This window comes from Osmerus eperlanus, chromosome 24, assembly GCF_963692335.1.
Source record: "Osmerus eperlanus chromosome 24, fOsmEpe2.1, whole genome shotgun sequence".
NCBI lineage: Eukaryota > Metazoa > Chordata > Actinopteri > Osmeriformes > Osmeridae > Osmerus > Osmerus eperlanus.
The window spans coordinates 10136350-10154179 of NC_085041.1; positions in this window are offsets into that span (position 1 = coordinate 10136350).

The window sequence follows — 17830 nt, forward strand, 5'->3', positions numbered from 1 at the left end:
TACATTGTCCCAGGTTTTCAAAACCGTCCTTGGTGAAATGGTTCGCGCAAATGTGTCCAGGGTCGAACTGCACAGAGATCTTCTACGCTACGGTATAGACAAACATCAGCCATGCCCGTCTAGTCAATGTTAACTATAGACTCTAGCTCATCTGCTTTTTATTAAGTGATTTGCAAGGAATGCAAGAACAGCTAACCTAGATAGCGAAAACACCTAGACTGTAGGCATGTAAACTAGTTTAGCTTGCTAACGCAAGAGCATAGGTTGAATGTGTGATGATTTAGCCTAGTTTATTGGCAATGGGGCTAACGTTATTTCATGTTCCTGACTGTGTTTCATTCAAATAAATAATACCTGTGTTGTCATGTAAAACTACAATTCAAGATGTTTGTCCAGATCTATTTTTCAGCAAGATAGCTAGAGCTAACTGAAGCTGAGTTGAATCACGATAGTTTGTTTGCTAAGCTGTAGTGTAGTGCTAACGTTACCCACCTAAGTCGATCCTGTTTGCTTCGACAACAGAAGTGGAAACAACTAACGTAATCATTTCAAATGATATCTAGTCAATCTGTTGAAAACAGTGTTGTGTAGACAAAAAAGATTTCTTTGTACGTTTTTATTTCAAGTCTCCACTTTCCATGTTTCAGTGAGTGTTGGCCATGTTGCTTCACTCGTTGTAGACCAACCAATCAGCACGCAGCTCATCTATATATTCATGAGCATACCATAAAAGGAGAAAACCTAGCGTTTTTTCCCAGGAAAATTTCACTGGGTGTATAAGGGGGCATAGAACAGCACACGGGCCATTTTTAGCCCAACCAATGTTGCATACCCTATTCGGAGACCTTAAGGAACAGTGTGAAATACCCAAGAAACCCAGTCAATCGCCCCTTTAAAAAGGAGACGTCGGAAGTAAACATTAGTTGAAGAACGGCAGGAGTCGAGAGGAAGAGAGAGACTGGTCTGCCGGTCGCCAGCAAGAGATGCCCTACAAACGGCCGAATGACAGCCGGTAAGGAAACTAAGCTCTGAAACCTCCTCGCTGATGTAGCCACACAGTTGGCAGACGACTAACTCTGACGTCACTAAACCCTGTGGTGCCGGGGAAATTCGTCCACTTACCGCTGTTTAAGGAATGAGTAAGTAAGTAAGTAAGACTTTATTTATATAGCACATTTCATACAAGAATTGTAGCTCAAGTTGCTTTACATAAAATCAATAAAAACAATAATACAAGTGATAAAAGTAATAATTAAAATAGCAAATCTATAAAAACAATAATATAAGTAATAAAAGTAGTAAAACCCTTCTGAGATAAAAATTAATTAAATGCTTATGTAAAAAGGTAGGTTTTAAGCTGTCTTTTAAAAATGTCTAGCGTGTTTGCTTCCCTAATATTTATGGGTAATTTGTTCCATAGTTTTGGGGCGTAATTGACAAAGGCCGAATCACCAATCTTCTTATGACTGCTTCTGGTGACCTCTAATAGGCCTGCATTTGATGATCGCAGTGTTCTAGCTGGTGTGTAGTTTATAAGGGAGTTAGCAATGTAGCTTGGTCCTTGTCCATGTACAGCTTTGTATGTGAGGAAAAGGACCTTAAAGTCAATTCGGAAGGTAACGGGGAGCCAGTGTAAAGTAGCTAGGACAGGACTAATGTGTTCTCTCCTTTTAGTTTTGGTTAATAATCTAGCTGCAGAATTTTGAATGAGCTGTAGTCTTTCAGTGGTTTTCTTGGGAAGACCAGTGAAAAGTGCGTTACAGTAGTCCAGCCGGCTGGATATAAAAGCATGAATTAACTTCTCTGCATCATTTTGGTTTATGAATGGTCATACCTTTGCTATATTCCTCAGGTGATAGAAAGCTGTTTTGGTCACTTTATGAAAGTGAGAGTTGAAATTCAAATCTGAGTCCAGGATTACACCGAGACTCGTCACCTCTGGTTTAAGACAGGGGGTTAAGCGTCCTAGATTCTTAGTAAGCATCTCTCTTTTGGATTTGGGGCCACATAGTAGGACTTCGGTTTTGTATTCATTTAATTTAATAAAGTTATCATCATCCATTTGTTTATTGCCAACAGGCAGTTGGTATGAGTGTTTGGTAAACTTTAAGAGTACGAAGATGAGCGAGTCTGTATTGCTTTTGATGCTCTTGATCTATGGTGTTAGTGTAATTAACTGTTTTAAATGTTATATTGGGTTTAAATATGTGTATTTGTGTTTTAAAAACAGGAAAAATCTGATAAAAATGTGTATTTAAATATGTATATTTGTGTTAAAAGGTTTTTCACCTGAACTAAACCGAACTGAAAGCTGAAAATCAAATAAAAAAAGGAGAAAAAGGGAAAATGATCTGAGTGGAATCCAGTTCTTTATTTCGGGGTGGAGGCATCAAATCCCTTTCAAGTGGGGTAGCACAAAATATTAGGAGGAACTTGACAACAACGTTGAGGTAAGCGACCTGGGCAGTGGTGATTGTGGGTGCACACTAGTTCTACAAGTGATTTTAAAGGCCATATTGCAGGTTTATTTTTCCGACGAATTTGCGCTATTTGCTTGTTGGTAATAAACATTTAAACTGTTATCCATTGTATTTGATGTTGGGTGTCACAAAACGGAATATAATACGAAAAAGTAGCTACTTTTTTGCAATGATTCTTCTTTCCCCACAATGCATTGTATGACGTCACGTTGGGGAGACGACAGACCAAAGCCGCTATGAGACCTTTGAAATCAATTAGAAATAAACACTTGGCTAGTACCAGAGAATGTCTATTATGGGCTCTGCTAGTACCATCAAAACGTGGGACATCTAATCGGAAATGTCAAGTCAAGTCAATTTTATTGATCCCACTAGGGTAAATTTGTTTGTAGACAGGTATTAAGACACATTCAATCCATCATAAAATACTACATAAACAACATACCTGACACCACACAAGACAACACACAATACATTACAATACAGTGATCACTTAATATTGAAAACCCAGAATAAGATCCGTCCATAAATACTTCATGCCATTCATTTATGCACATTTAGCCTCCCAATGGCAAAACAAAAAAAAGAGTCCCCAAATCGTTTTGTTCTGAGGGTGGGAGCTCTATACCTTCTTCCTGAAGGCAAGAGCTCAAACTCCCCCTTCAGGGCATGGTCAGTACAAGCCAATATGGAGTGGGTCTTCCTTGCGACCTGCCGAACATAAAGCTCAGAGAGCTGGACTTGGTTTACCCCAATGACTTTACTGGACACTCTGACAAGCCGGTCAAGCCTGTTCTTATTAGCCAGATTCAGATTCCCAAACCATACCACCACACAAAATGTCAGCACTGACTCAATAAAAGTTATATAAAACAGCGTCATCATTTTGTTGCACACCTTAAAAGAGTTCATTTTTCTCAAGAAATAGAGACGTTGCTGTACCTTTTTTTGAAATGGCATCTGTGTTGTTCTGAAAGCACAGCCTGTTATCAAACAGAGTACCCAGATATTTATAATTCTCAACCAAATCAATCTCAATCCCCTCAATAGTTGTGAATCGGGGAATGGGCACCGACCTCCTGAAGTCGATAATCATATCCTTGGTCTTTGACAAATTCAGTTCAAGATGAAACTCCTTACACCATGACACAAAGTCATTGACAAACAGCCCATGATCCATATCTCCTCCCTTCAGCAAGCTGACTATGACCGTGTCATATGCAAACTTTATGATGTGTCTATTCTCAAACTTACTCTGGCAACTATTTGTGTACAGAATATAAAGAAGAGGAGAGAGTACACAACCATGGAGTGAGCCAGTGGATGAATGGAGCTTGTCTGAAAGGATGCCATTAACCCTCACACACTGTGATCTTTCTGTCATAAAGTCTAAGATCTATCCAATAATATTCATATCAAGATTGAAGTCAGAAAGAAGTTTCTCTACTAGCAAGTGTGGTTGAATAGTGTTAAAGATCCTGTAAAGTAAATTCCATGTTTTGCTTCTAAGTACATTATACACGTGTGAAATGAGTGCCTGAAAGCATGTGCAAAGCGCTAAAACTTTGTCACACTGAAATGTGGAGTTAAACCGAAGAACAGTTTCTCTTCCGTTTTCAGATCAGGTTTTAATGGGCGGAGCCAAAAAATGCCCTATCTACGTCATTTCGCCCTATCTACGTCAGATCACTGAATGGCTCCTCCTGCTGTACTGTTATTGTAGCCTACATCAGCTAGCTAGCTAGCTTCAGGATGTCTCCCACCGCCCGCAACTGCATCTTCCCTGGATGCAAGAACTACAGCTGCACTGCAACGCCATTTAAGTTCACTATTGCTAATGAAAGGAAAAATAGGTGGATAGATTTTGTGAAGAGACACGCTCATGGAAAGCTTTGGATAAACTCCAACAGCCGCTTCTGCACTGACCATTTCACAGCGGACAGTTTTAACATGGACCAGAGACAGACGAGGTTCACCAACACACGGCTTCTCTTGCAGCGCGGAGCCGTACCGAGCATCGCCCCTCCGGCTGTTCATCCTCCGGTCGCACCTGGACCATCCACCGCCGCCAGCAGTTCATCACTCAGTTCTGTGTGCTTGTTATAATTATACTAGATAACTTTTCCAGAGGTATCTCTGCTATGAGTTAGTGCAAACCGCTAAATTGATATTAGGCTACTCGGTGTAGAATGATGGTATTTTGGTGAAATGGTAGCTAATGTGTTAGAAGTAGCCTAGTTGGAGAGCTCACTGTCTGCTGTCTCTGGTGTCCATTTTTACTGTTACAGCTCAGGGGAACATTTCATTTATATGCATCTGTATGTTTCACTCATTGAACAAATAAATACTAATTCTATACGGTTTTGTTCGGCTTGACATAGCGTCCATTATCTGGGTCGGAGGTAGGCACTAGGCAGCGAGGGGCGTAGCTTCAGCTCCTTGAGGCGACACGCCCCCCCAGTCTCAAGGAGAGAAGACTGCTGATTTTTTCACGATTTCAAAGCCTAATTTAACATACTTGTGGGTGTTATTTTTTCATTCGAATTTGGATGGGTAGTTAATAACACATTATTCTGTGATATGGCAAACTTAAAACTCGTTTCCAGGTCCACTTTACAGGATCTTTAAAAGCATAAGAAAAATCAATGAACAGAAGTCTTGCATGAGTTAGTGGGCCCTCAAGGTGATGATACAAGCTGTTCAGCAGCATCAGAGAGGCATCCTCAACACCCTTACCAGCTCTATAAGCAAACTGCAGAGGATCCAGAGAACCCTGGATCTGCTGCCTAACAGCCAGTCCTACCACTTTCTCTAAAACCTTCTTAACCCTTGTGTTATCTTCGGGTCATTCTGACCCATCAGTCATTGTGACCCACCGTCGTATTGCAACAACTTTACCGCATACAAAAACAAAATGAAGCATTTTATTTTAACCGTCGGGCTGTCTCAGACCCCCCACATTGCAAAGGTTAAAAGAAAATTATTTTTATTTGTTTTTGTATTGGGTAAAATTGGGTAAACACAACGATGGTTCGTTATGAACCTTTGGGTCATGTGACCCGAAGGCAGCACAAGGGTTAAGTAAAGATGTAAGTGCTACCGGTCTAAAATCATTTAAGGACTTGTAAGGTTTTGTACACTTAGCGACAGGGACAATAATTGAATGTTTCCAGATTTCTGGAATCTTTTGTAACTCCAAAGATTTCATAAAAATAACCTGAAAAATATTGCAGAGCTGATCAGCACAAGTCTTTAGTACTTTGCCACAGATCTTATCAGGGCCTGGGCTCTTCCTACTGTTGGTGTGCCTAAACAGTTTTGTAACAAAGTCAACATCAATGGTCAATGTTTGACTCGACTTAGTCTTGCACCTCATCTTGTCTATCTGTTCATTAAAATCTTGTTTATCAATCTTTAAATAAAAATCATTCAAACCATCAGCCAATTGGCTATCAGAATTAAAACCCTCCAGACTGACTGCCTTATTACCCCATACATGACATCCAGTCATCTTTTTCATGCCATTCCAAGCAGTTCTTAGATTATTACTTTTAAATTCTGTCTCTATTTTGTCCCTGTAGTTAAACTTTGCTTTCTTAATTTCAGCCCTTACCTCTTTCCTCAACTCTCATCTTGGCTATATCTCCTCTATTAAATGCTGCTCTCCTTTGACTTAAAATACTCTTCAAGTCTTTTGAAACCCAGGGTTTATTATTTGGGAATATTCTAACTTCCTTGGTAGGGATCACAGAGTCCGTACAGAATGTAACATAACTACACACCACATCAGTAAATTCATTTGTCATCAGAGGAGTCCAGGAACACTGACCAGTCAGTACACTCGAAACAGCCCTGAAGTGCAAGGGAACTCTCCTCAGTCCAAACCTTATCCATTCGCTTCACAACCTGCTCACGCTGAAGCACAGTCTTGTAGGTCGGAAAAAGGTGTACTACATTGTGATCTGAAGATCCAAGCGGGGGTCCACCCACAGATTTATAAGCTCCCTTGATAGAGCCATAACACAAGTCAAGGGTTTTACTGTGACGAGTAGGGCATGAGACATACTGATAAAACCCCGATAATGCCCTTTAGTTTACAATGGTTAAAATCTCCCATAATAAAATTGGGGGAATCTGGAGATATAGATTGCAGTTCTTGTGTCACTTTAAATATTAACTCAGCTGCTGCTTTGGCGTTTGCTTTAGGATGTATATAGACCACCGTAACAAACAATTGAGGGAATTCCCTCGGAAGGTAGCCGGGCCTAAGCGACACAGAGAGTAACTCTGTGTCAGCTAGACAGACCCGTTTTCTTACCGTAAAGTTGCTACACCATCTGCAGTTTATATACAAACAAACGCCCCCTCCTTTAGCCTTCCCCGTTACCTCACAGTCACGATCAAGTCGAATAAGAGTCCCGAAACCATCAATTTCCAGTGAAGAATCCGTCTCCACATGTGTTTACAACGTCGCAGAAAATATTTCATTAGGGATAATCTTGGGGGGATTTTACAGATGGTAAATTAGCCCATAGCTAGCCCATAGCTAGCATGATGTCTTCTTTTTTTTGATCTAGATAAGTTTACCAGTAGTACTAGTCTACGTATCTGAACTAGAGCTAACAACGTGGATTTTTATGTAGGGTAAGTGGAAGAGAAATGTACTTGCCCCACTGGACAAGTTAAAACTCAAACAAAATAAAAAGCCATGTTACTTGTACAGAGGGTCTGGGATCGCTCCATTGTCAAGCGTTAACTTCATTGAAGGCGGGTACTCTGTTGAAGTTTAAAACTATTGGATCTGCCCAAAGCCACTCTGATCTGCCATAACCAATCGCTAGCGTTCGCCTTAGCCAATTCCTTCACCACTACTGTAACGGAGCTAGCTGCCGTAGCTGGAAAATCAAACTTTTCCAGAACCACGTGGGGAGGAGGGCCACCAACAAAACTTAGCAAAGATTGTTCTTGCTCTGGCTTTAACTTTTGGATATTCGGCAGCGTTGCCACAACGGACCGAATGAATTGCTTCGCTTGCATCTTTCTCTGCTGCCATTACTGAACTACAACTCAAACTAACCACAACATCAACGTCATCGTTCTCATCCACACCCTCTGTTCGCTGATTGTCCCTACAAAAAATTGATTTGAGAAAACCGACTTATGTGCCGAATTCCCAGACCTAGTACAGCCCCTCTCACTCTTGGTTCGAAATTATATGGCTGCGGGCCATCATACATATTAGTAGTTCTTGCCACCTCTTCCTCATCCCAGTCAGTCACCATAGTTCTAGTACTAGGCTGAGGCTACTCTCCTCCACGACTCCCTAACGTGACGTCATCAGCGAATTGCGCTAATATGCTAATTCTAACATCAAAAACTGGGGCCTCATCTATAAACATTGCGTACGCACAAAAAGCTTGCGTACGCTGGTTTTCACGCACACGGTGTGATGTATAAAAATGTACTTGACGTGAGAATGTGCGGGCCGTCACAGAAAGTTTTGAGCAGATGTGAGAATATGCGGACCGTCCGCAAAGTCTTGTCTGGCTCTGTAACGTCGCTAAATCTAACTGAAAAGTGCCGAAACTCACCAAACATAACAAAGTAAAGTTACTGCGTTTCTTAATTTCGAGTTTTACATCGGACCATTTCTTCTTCATTTCTGCCATGGTCTGGTACTCCGAACCCACAGCATTTACGGCCCTTTAATAATAATAATAATAATTGTATTTGTAATGCACTTTATATTTAGCTAAATCTCAAAGTGCTACAGGTAAAAATAAAAAGAAAGGGTGCATGCGCCTGACAGTTTACTCCGCCGACTTTCTTTTGTTGCTAATACCTGATGACAGGACACATTTTCTCGCCTCCACCTCTGTTGTTAGAACCTCAATCTCAAAGTCTGTGAAATTTTAATTTTTTGCGTGTTTAGACATTTTAATTCAGACAGGGACCTCAGGAGCACATTTTTTGTCCATCTGCATATTCATTTATGAATATTTCTGTGCGTAGGAACTTTTCAAGTTTTGGCCGTACGCCATCTTCTGGTATGAAAGCTGCGCAATCTTTTATACATGAGGCCCCTGGTCTTTAAAGGTGCTTTCACACCTGACATGTTTGGTCCGTTTCAATCGGACCATGGTCCGTTTTCTCTGAAAGTCAGGTTCGTTTGGAGAGGTGAGAACACGCATTTGAACTCTGGTGCGGACCAATGTTGGTTGAAAGTTTAAAAACGTAGACAGCTAAAAGTGCGTCATGTTCTATGGAAAAGTGGTAGCTCGTCGGACGAAAAAAAATAATTCCCATGGTTTGATAACATGGATATAATCCTGAGTAAAAGACCAATGAGCAACCCAAAAAACGTGGCGTGCAACACCAAATCATAACAATTAAAGATAGTATTGCAATCGCAATACGCTGCTGTTGCTCCATTGTTGTTCGTGACAAGGAAGTGATTTTCCCTCAAACATTTTCTGTCCAATAGATTAACAACCAGTACAACCACGTGTCATTGTTTTTTACAAACGTCATTGTTTTTTTACATGTTGATTCGCTTAAAACAGGACCATGTGAATACTAACCAGACCTAATGAAAAATGGAAAAAAGTAGCAACTTATCACTAATTCGGACCAAGCAAACGGACTAATAGGTGTGAAAGCACCCTAACACCATTTGGAGATATTTTAAATGATATACATATCTTGAGTGCTTCATGTACCCATTAATCAACAGTGGTGTTTAACCTGCAATATGGCCTTTAAAGTGATCACTAGTTGCCATGCTGGGTCATGAGGATCAACTTTGTCACCAATAATGACAGGCAGGAGACTAAGCAGATGGGTCAATGACATGACGCCTAAATTTACTGTCCGACTGCATTTTCTTCAGTTAAAAATGGTTTAGATTTATAGAAAAAACACTATTTATATTTAGTGTCTCTCCCCTTTATGTAACCACATTCATTTTTCAAAAATCATATGGCATTTCAATTTTTTTTGTCACTGAAAGTGTCAAAATATCATGTGCGACCGGTCGGGCATGAGTGCTATTTTGGAAACTTCTGGAAATTTGCTCATAATGTATTAAAATGTATTTTCTGCCCTGTTTGGCATCATTTCCAAAGTGTTTTGTAGTCTTATATGAAATGACAGTACTCTTTTATTGATATTTCTGTTATAATATACAAACAAACTTTGTCCGAGTATGTCCATTTTATGAAATGTCATGCGGTGCGACCATCAAGAAATGACCATTTTGGAGCTTTTATTTTGAATTCCACTGAAAGACAGGAAGTTGCATCATACATCAGTTTGCAAAGGACCCTTGAAAGCAACAAGCAGGTTTGTAACCCTCTCTCATATTTTGAAGAAAGTAACTTTTTGAATGGCTGGTATGTAGTTTCCACTTTTGGATGTCATGTGGTATGACCTCAAAAATACAATAAATGTTAATTTATATTTACAAATTGATGTTTTGATAGACAATATCGTAGTGGCCTTCTGCGCGAAACTAGCTAGTTTTATTTAGGTGGCCAATGCTGTGCCTGTAAAATTTGACTGAATAAAAAAAAATCATGTGGTGCGACCAAATATCATGTGGTGCGACCATTAAATGATGCCTTCCAAGACTGATATATATCCAATATCGACAGGTTTTGTGCTTTTCTATTCCTTTGATGGTTTATATACAAATAGTAATTCATTTTAATATTCAATAAACAAGATTTTAAGGCTTTTCACAATTTTTTCATGTATTTCAGAGACAACGGTTAATGATTAGTATTTGTACAATATAATTAGAAAAATACATAAACATAACACTTTATTAATAATAATAATAATATATTTTAATCAATTTTATCAGATGCCGCTGCCAAGTAAGGTAAAGACTGCTCGCCACAGGGAACACGTCAATTCCGACCCTGCAGCAAGAGCAGAGTACCTTGCCAGGAGAAAAGAAAGGTTTGCTGTAAAATGCAGAAAATAAATTGAAAAGCACCATGAGCTACATATTTTTCTTGTGTGGAGGACATGCATTTTTGCATTGAAATATTCATCTACTGTCATTTGTCTTCAAGAAAACACAACGCCGTAGATTTATGACATTATATCTGTTTCAGCTACCAGAGAAGAAAAGAGCAGGGAAAGATTCACTATGTTAACTCAAGTGAGCTGTCTGGTAGAGAGAAAAAGAAGCAGAGAGAGAAGTGGAGGGCTGCATCCAATTCATATAGGGATAGGAAAAAGATGGCGAATGCTGTATTAGACCTCACACCGCCAGACCTCACACCGCCATCTATGGACAACACCCCGCCAGTTCTGCCTGATGTAGCTGTAGCTCCAGAGCCATCAGAAAATGCAGGTCTACCTATCTTAGACCCAGAACCTTTTAATGAGGATTTTAATCCACCAGTCGCGTCCACGCCAGAGAGAGTTGAGAGGAAGAATACTTCAGCTGAGAAACGTAGCAAAAGACTGCAGAAAGAGAAGGGAACACTAGAAAAGCAGGTCTTGTATCTGAGGAAACAGCTGGCAGAAATGAGAAAACTAAAGGATAAATGTAGAAGGAGAGAGAAGAGATTGATGGCAAGACAAAGTCAAGGCCTAAGTGAAAAATTCAAGCAAAGGGGAGGCAAGAAACTGTCAGGAGAGAGAAAGCAGGCTGTTATCAAGTTTTTGTCCAGAGATGAAAACAGTTCTCTTTTAGCTGGGAAAAAAGACACCGTCACCAAAAATAAACAGAAGGTACAAAGAAGAGTTCTAACAAAGCCCCTCACTGAGCTCCACACGGAGTATCAGACTGAGGTCGAACAGCATCTGTCCATGTCTTACAGACAATTTGTTCGAAGGCGGCCATTTTACATCACAGAGCCCAAGTCCAAGGACCGAGATACCTGTGCATGTTCAGAACACGAAAACATCCGTCTGTTGGTGAACAAACTTGCCAAGAGAGGGCTGCTAAAGACAACCAGCATCTCAGAGTTGGTGGAAATCATTGTATGTGACCCCAAAAATAAGGCATGTATGGATCGTGTTTGTCCTAAGTGCTGCTTTGAAGAAGTTGAATTTCCTGAAACAGACGGTATTACGGTCTCTTGGGAACAATGGGAGCGGGTAACTTCAACAAATGGAGAGAAAACCTTTGCAAATGTTGTAAAGCGCACACATACAGGGCCAATACAGGAATTGAAAGAGCTGTTCCAAAAAAAGCTAGAAGCTTTAGCCATACATCAGTTCAATTGGATCCACCAAACAGAGCAGTTTCGATACATAAAACAAAATCTCACTGACTCTGAAGCGGTTCTTCACATTGATTTCTCAGAGAACTATGCATGCAAGATGAGCACAGAGATATAGGCTTATCATTTTGGAGGCAGTCGAAAGCAAGCCACGATCCACACTGCTATCCTCTACACTGTCCATGGCACAAAATCCTTTGCAACACTGTCAGACAGCCTCCGTCATGATGAGCGGGCAGTATGGGCCCACTTGGAGCCCATACTGAAGGAGCTACGGGCAACCTACCCAAAGATTACAGCTTTGCATGTTATAAGTGATGGACCGGTTACACAGTACAGGAACAAAGCAAACTTTTACATGCTTAGTACCGTACCTTTCCTGTCTGGATTTGAATATGTTTCATGGAACTATTCTGAACGATCCCATGGAAAGGGTGCCCCGGACGGTATTGGTGGTGCAGTAAAGAGGGAGGCAGATCAATACGTTCTACGAGGAGGCGAGCTGCAGACTCCACAGGATTTGTACGAAATTCTGGCCAAAAAGTCAGGATCAAGCATTCATCATCACTGGATAAGCGAAGAGGCAATACAAAAGTATGATGAGCTGATTCCAGACAAGATGATGGCTGAGAAGGGCACCTTAAAGATCCACCAGGTTTTGTCTTCACAAGCTGCACAGATAAGCCATAGGGAGGTATTGTGCTTCTGCAAGCATGCAGAAATGAAGACCTGCTTATGCTACCAGCCAGTAAAAGTTGACCTGACGGACACCACATGCCACACTGAGAACGCGTCAACAAATTCTGAGCCACCAATGGAACAAGATAGTCTTCAAGACTTATGTGGAAAGTTTGTGATAATAACATATGATGAGCTTCCATACATTGGCCAGGTCCTTGAGGTTGTGGGAGAGGAGATCAGGGTCAATGCCATGCGGCAGTCAGGAAATAAGAACTTATTCAAGTGGCCACAAACTCCTGATGCCATTTTCTACTTAAAGAAGGATGTCCAGTCAGTGATCTCAGAACCTGAGCCAGCAACCTCTCGCTGCTCTAAGTTGAGCAACAATGACTGGAAAAAGTTTGAAAGTTCCTGGGGTTAAAGAAATTCCTATACACCAATATAATCCCAATGGTCCCAGCAGAATGAGTAGGAGTAGTAAAAGGAGCAATTTGATGTTTTGAAAATGAAATGTTTACAAAATGCCATGAATGAAATTCTCTGAAGCGTTTTTCTTTTTTTTTTTTTATGAAAATGGTATGTTGTGGAAATGAAAATTAAATGTTTACTTTCACCGAAAAAATCTGTTACATTTTAATAAAAATCTGTTTTAGATTTTTGCATGTCAGTTAGTGATCTGTTTTAGATTTTTGTACGTCAGTCAGTCAGTGATCTCAGAACCTGAGCCAGCAAACCTCTCGCTGCTCTAAGTTGGGCAAAAATAACTGGGAAAAGTTCAAAAGTTGGGGTTAAAGAAATGCCTATACCCAATCCCAATGGTCCCATCAGAATAAGTTGAAGTAGTAAAATTTGATGTTTTGAAAATGAAATGTTTACAAAATGCCATGGATGAAACGACGAAATGATGTTTGCTTTACTAAAATCTGTTAAATTTGAATACAAATCTGTGTTAGATTTTTGCATGGAACTTATTCCATCCATGCATCATCTTCCGCTTGTCCGGGGGTCGGGTCGCGGGGGCAGCAACCTAAGCAGGGAGGCCCAGACTTTCCTCTCCCCGGCCACTTCCACCAGCTCTTCCTGGGGGACCCCGAGGCGTTCCCAGGCCAGCCGAGAGACATAGTCCCTCCAGCGTGTCCTGGGTCTTCCCCGGGGCCTCTTCCCAGTGGGACGTGCCCAGAACACCTCACCAGGGAGGCGTCCAGGAGGCATCCTTATCAGATGCCCGAGCCACCTCAACTGGCCCCTCTCGACGCGGAGGAGCAGCGGTTCTACTCTGAGCCCCTCCCGGATGACCGAGCTTCTCACCCTATCTCTAAGGGAGAGCCCGGACACCCTGCGGAGAAAACTCATTTCGGCCGCTTGTATTCGCGATCTCGTTCTTTCGGTCACTACCCACAGTTTGTGACCATAGGTGAGGGTAGGAACGTAGATCGACTGGTAAATAGAGAGCTTCGCCTTTCGACTCAGCTCCTTCTTCACCACAACGGACCGATGCAGAGCCCGCATCACTGCGGACGCCGCACCGATCCGCCTGTCGATCTCGCGCTCCATCCTTCCCTCACTCGTGAACAAGACCCCGAGATACTTGAACTCCTCCGCTTGGGACAAGATCTCCTCCCCGACCCGGAGATTGCACTCCACCTTTTTCCGGTCGATAACCATGGCCTCAGATTTGGAGGTGCTGATTCCCATCCCAGCCGCTTCGCATTCAGTTGCGAACCGCTCCAGTGAGAGCTGGAGGTCACGGCCCGATGAAGCCAACCTCGGGCCGTGACCTCCAGGAACTTATTGCTTCCTAATATATTGTTTTTTGATCATTTGGTGCGACCACACATCATGTGGTGCGACCAGAAATGGCAATAACTGTATTAAAATCAAAATGCAATATGACATTTCTGAGGCCAAAATTTGAATCTCTGATCGAGTATGCTTAAGGGAATTATATTGTTTAAACATTTTTTTCAGTTTTGTGCAATTCACAGGAAAAATGCGTATGTTAACTACATGTAGGTAGGTGACTGTGATGTTATTGAACAAAAACACATATCAACAACTATAGAATTTCAGAAAAAATCAAAATAATTAGTTTCTAAAGACTTCATATTACTGAGAACTTGTAAAATAAATGTAAATAGGTTAAGGAAATATGTTCATTTTTTTAATATTTCACGGTCGCACCACATGACATTTTTAAAGGTCATGGCCAATTCATGAACATGAAAAAACACTAAAATTAGTTTAAATAATTGTTTTATATAAATTCATACATACACAACATTGTTAATGTTTGAACAAATGCAATAAAAAATCATATTTATTGTATTTTAAAATTGGCTTGTTAAAAATCCTTATACGTCATTGACCCAGATACCAGTTCTCAGCTGCTTGGCCACCTATCGTTTTGGCCTTTCCACTCACCTGACAGGGAGGTGAGCTGGAATCTTAGTCCTTGTAGGCAAATTGTTTGATTCGTCTGTTCAGCTGAGTGAAGTGAATGTGAAGAAATGCTTGACATTTATAAAGTACATTGTTTCCCACACATAGACTAATTCGTGGCGGTGCGCCACAGAATCAACACCGGCCACCACATATTGCATTTCGTTATTCTTTTTTAACATTTTGTTTACGCTATTTAAAACACGCAGCGTATTTGTTCAGCTGCATTTCCTTTCCCTGCTCTCCCTCTGTCTCTCGGTCACTCACGCGTTTCTCTCACATACAGACACACAGTCACAACGTCAGCACACGTTAGCAACGATGCATAGATACGCCGTTCTAGACAGACAACGATATCAGCGAGCCCTCAGCATTAGTACCATAGCTAAAAGTCTGGGAAAGTTGAGGTTACTTTTCGCTAGGTACCTCTGAACATGTCTTAATCTGCTAGACAAGTGGGTTCCTCTTTGTTCTTTTGGTGAGAAATCTCACATGCCCTACTTACCGGCGTCATGGAGCTGACCAGCTAAATTGTTATTTAGCACTAGCGTTGCTACCTGCATATACCAGCTCCTGGTCTCCTAGATTCAGACCAAGCCCCGGTAAATTGTAGAGCTAGCTAACTACTACACTTCTGTAGTAGTACAGCAGGTGAGGTGGACAGATGTAGAAACAGGCAGGTAAGAAAGCAGGTCTCAGGTGTCAGGGTGTCAGGGTCTCCGGTCTCAGGGAGTCAGGTGGCTGAGCGGTGAGGGAGTCGGGCTAGTAATCTGAAGGTTGCCAGTTCGATTCCCGGCCGAGTCAAATGACGTTGTGTCCTTGGGCAAGGCACTTCACCCTACTTGCCTCGGGGGGAATGTCCCTGTACTTAAGTAAGTCGCTCTGGATAAGAGCGTCTGCTAAATGACTAAATGTAAATGTAGGTCTCAGGATAAGGGAACTCATTTCTATTCTTCCGTTTCTGGCAGATAGGACTTGAATGGGGTGTGAATTTTATATAGGGTGTTAAATGTGTGTATTTTGGGTTGGTCGTGTGATTCATTTTTGATTAATATTATTTAATATAATAAAGTTCTGTGTAACAAATTATTAACAAAGTAATTATTTTGGCCACCTATCGTTTGCCCCCCCCCCCCCCTTTAGGAGGTTATTTAACCTTTTCATGTTCCTGTTAAATTTGCCTGAAAACGCCTAAACAGCATACCCAAAGTAAATTGGAAGCTGTTCTTGAACCATTTGGAGTACATGCATGTAAATGATCTCTTTTGAAAGCTGACACTCTGAAGTTATGTCCCCTGTTGTCAGGACCCCTGTCAGTCCTTCTAGTGTTGAGTAATAGAAGCTTGAACACAAGGAAAGTGAAAATTTCTATTTCCGCCTAGATTTTGTTTTGAAAACAGAGGCCTGAATAGGCCTAGAGGTGGTAGGTATTATCTGGAAGACTAAATTGGACCACAGGTTGAAGCCTTACCCAATTAAAATCAAAAGTCAAACATAATACCACAATATATTCATATTTGACACATGTTTTTATAAGAGTACATCCAGGAATTTTCTAAAAGGGTCTTTTGGAGACTCCAAAATGACCCTTTGTAACCAAGGTCAAGGTCAAATAAAAAGGTATTATTTTTCATAATTGTTATCTCTAATGAAAGGTGGTACTTAGAACTATCATATATAATAGCTAAATCCCTAATTAGTAATACTGAAACACAAAAACTGAAGCATGAACACATTGGAGTGCTTTATCTGATTCCAAGGATTGGCGCACAAAGAACACTGATTCTGTCAACCATATTGCGCAATCGACTGTTATTTTGAAGGCTCCACAGACGCATACAAATGAGGTATTGGCATTTTCAGCTAGCTGTCAGCTACAAGGCTAACGAGCTAATTTCAGAGCCAGTCGAAGCCAGTTCGAGAAATTTGTTTAGAACGAGTGTGGGGGGGGGGGCGGGGGGGGGGCAGGACGCACAGACCTAGTTGGCTTTAGAGGGCTGTCAACGGGGCATGGAAGCTCCTATTGGGTCGAACAAGGTGTCAATCAAAAGGGGAGGGTTCAACGGACATTTTGAGACCTTCATTTTGTAAATACTCCGTTGATAAATCTGAGAAAATAACACTTTTATGTGAACAAGTTGTTTCTTCCGTCGGCTAACTTGCATAATGAAACAAAGGATAATGGCTATTCATGAACGTAAAACATTGTATTTGGACGAATTACTTTACATGGTTAGATACTTTGAACCCTTGGGACTTACGCAGATCAAGTTTTGATGGCATGATTTGCACACCTGGACCTATTTGAACAACTTAGGGTGAGTACAACTTTTTTCTTTGGCATTGTTGAAGGAATGTTCACCGGAAAAAGACGTTGACTTTGCTTGCTATTGCGACTTGATCTTGAATTGGTTTATTTCAATGGAAGCACAAGAATCGTAGCTTTCCAACGATGTATAACATGTGTAGCGTCTAAAAAATATATTTTTTAGAATTTAGTGCGTCGTAACTGAGGAAGGGGGAGGCAGCATTTTTGTCTCGCGAGCGAAACAGGAGCGTAAACAGGTTAACATTAATACGAGTTCCGCCTGGTCCCCCAGTGGCTAGAAATTTTGATAGGTGTAAACCAAGCCCTGGGTATTCTTCTCCGCCCTTGAGAAAATGATATCTCAAACGCTCGGTTTTTAAAATCCTCTACTTGTGACATCCCAAGGAGGAAGGTTACCTCCCCTTTCTCTGGCCCGCCCATGAGAATCTGAGCTACGACCATGTGAGTGTGATATCGGTTTTTCCTCGAGAGACATCATGGCTTGCAAACGAACTATTAGCATAACAGTTGCTCAGTGTTTGGATATACAAATGAAAACAAGTCTTTTTACAGTTCCTTCATCCGAGTCTCTGAAGAACCAGTGTGTTAATTTTATTTTCTCTGGAAATGCGCCGACACATCTTCCCAAAGTTTTGTTTTGTCTGCGCCAAACATTTCAGCCA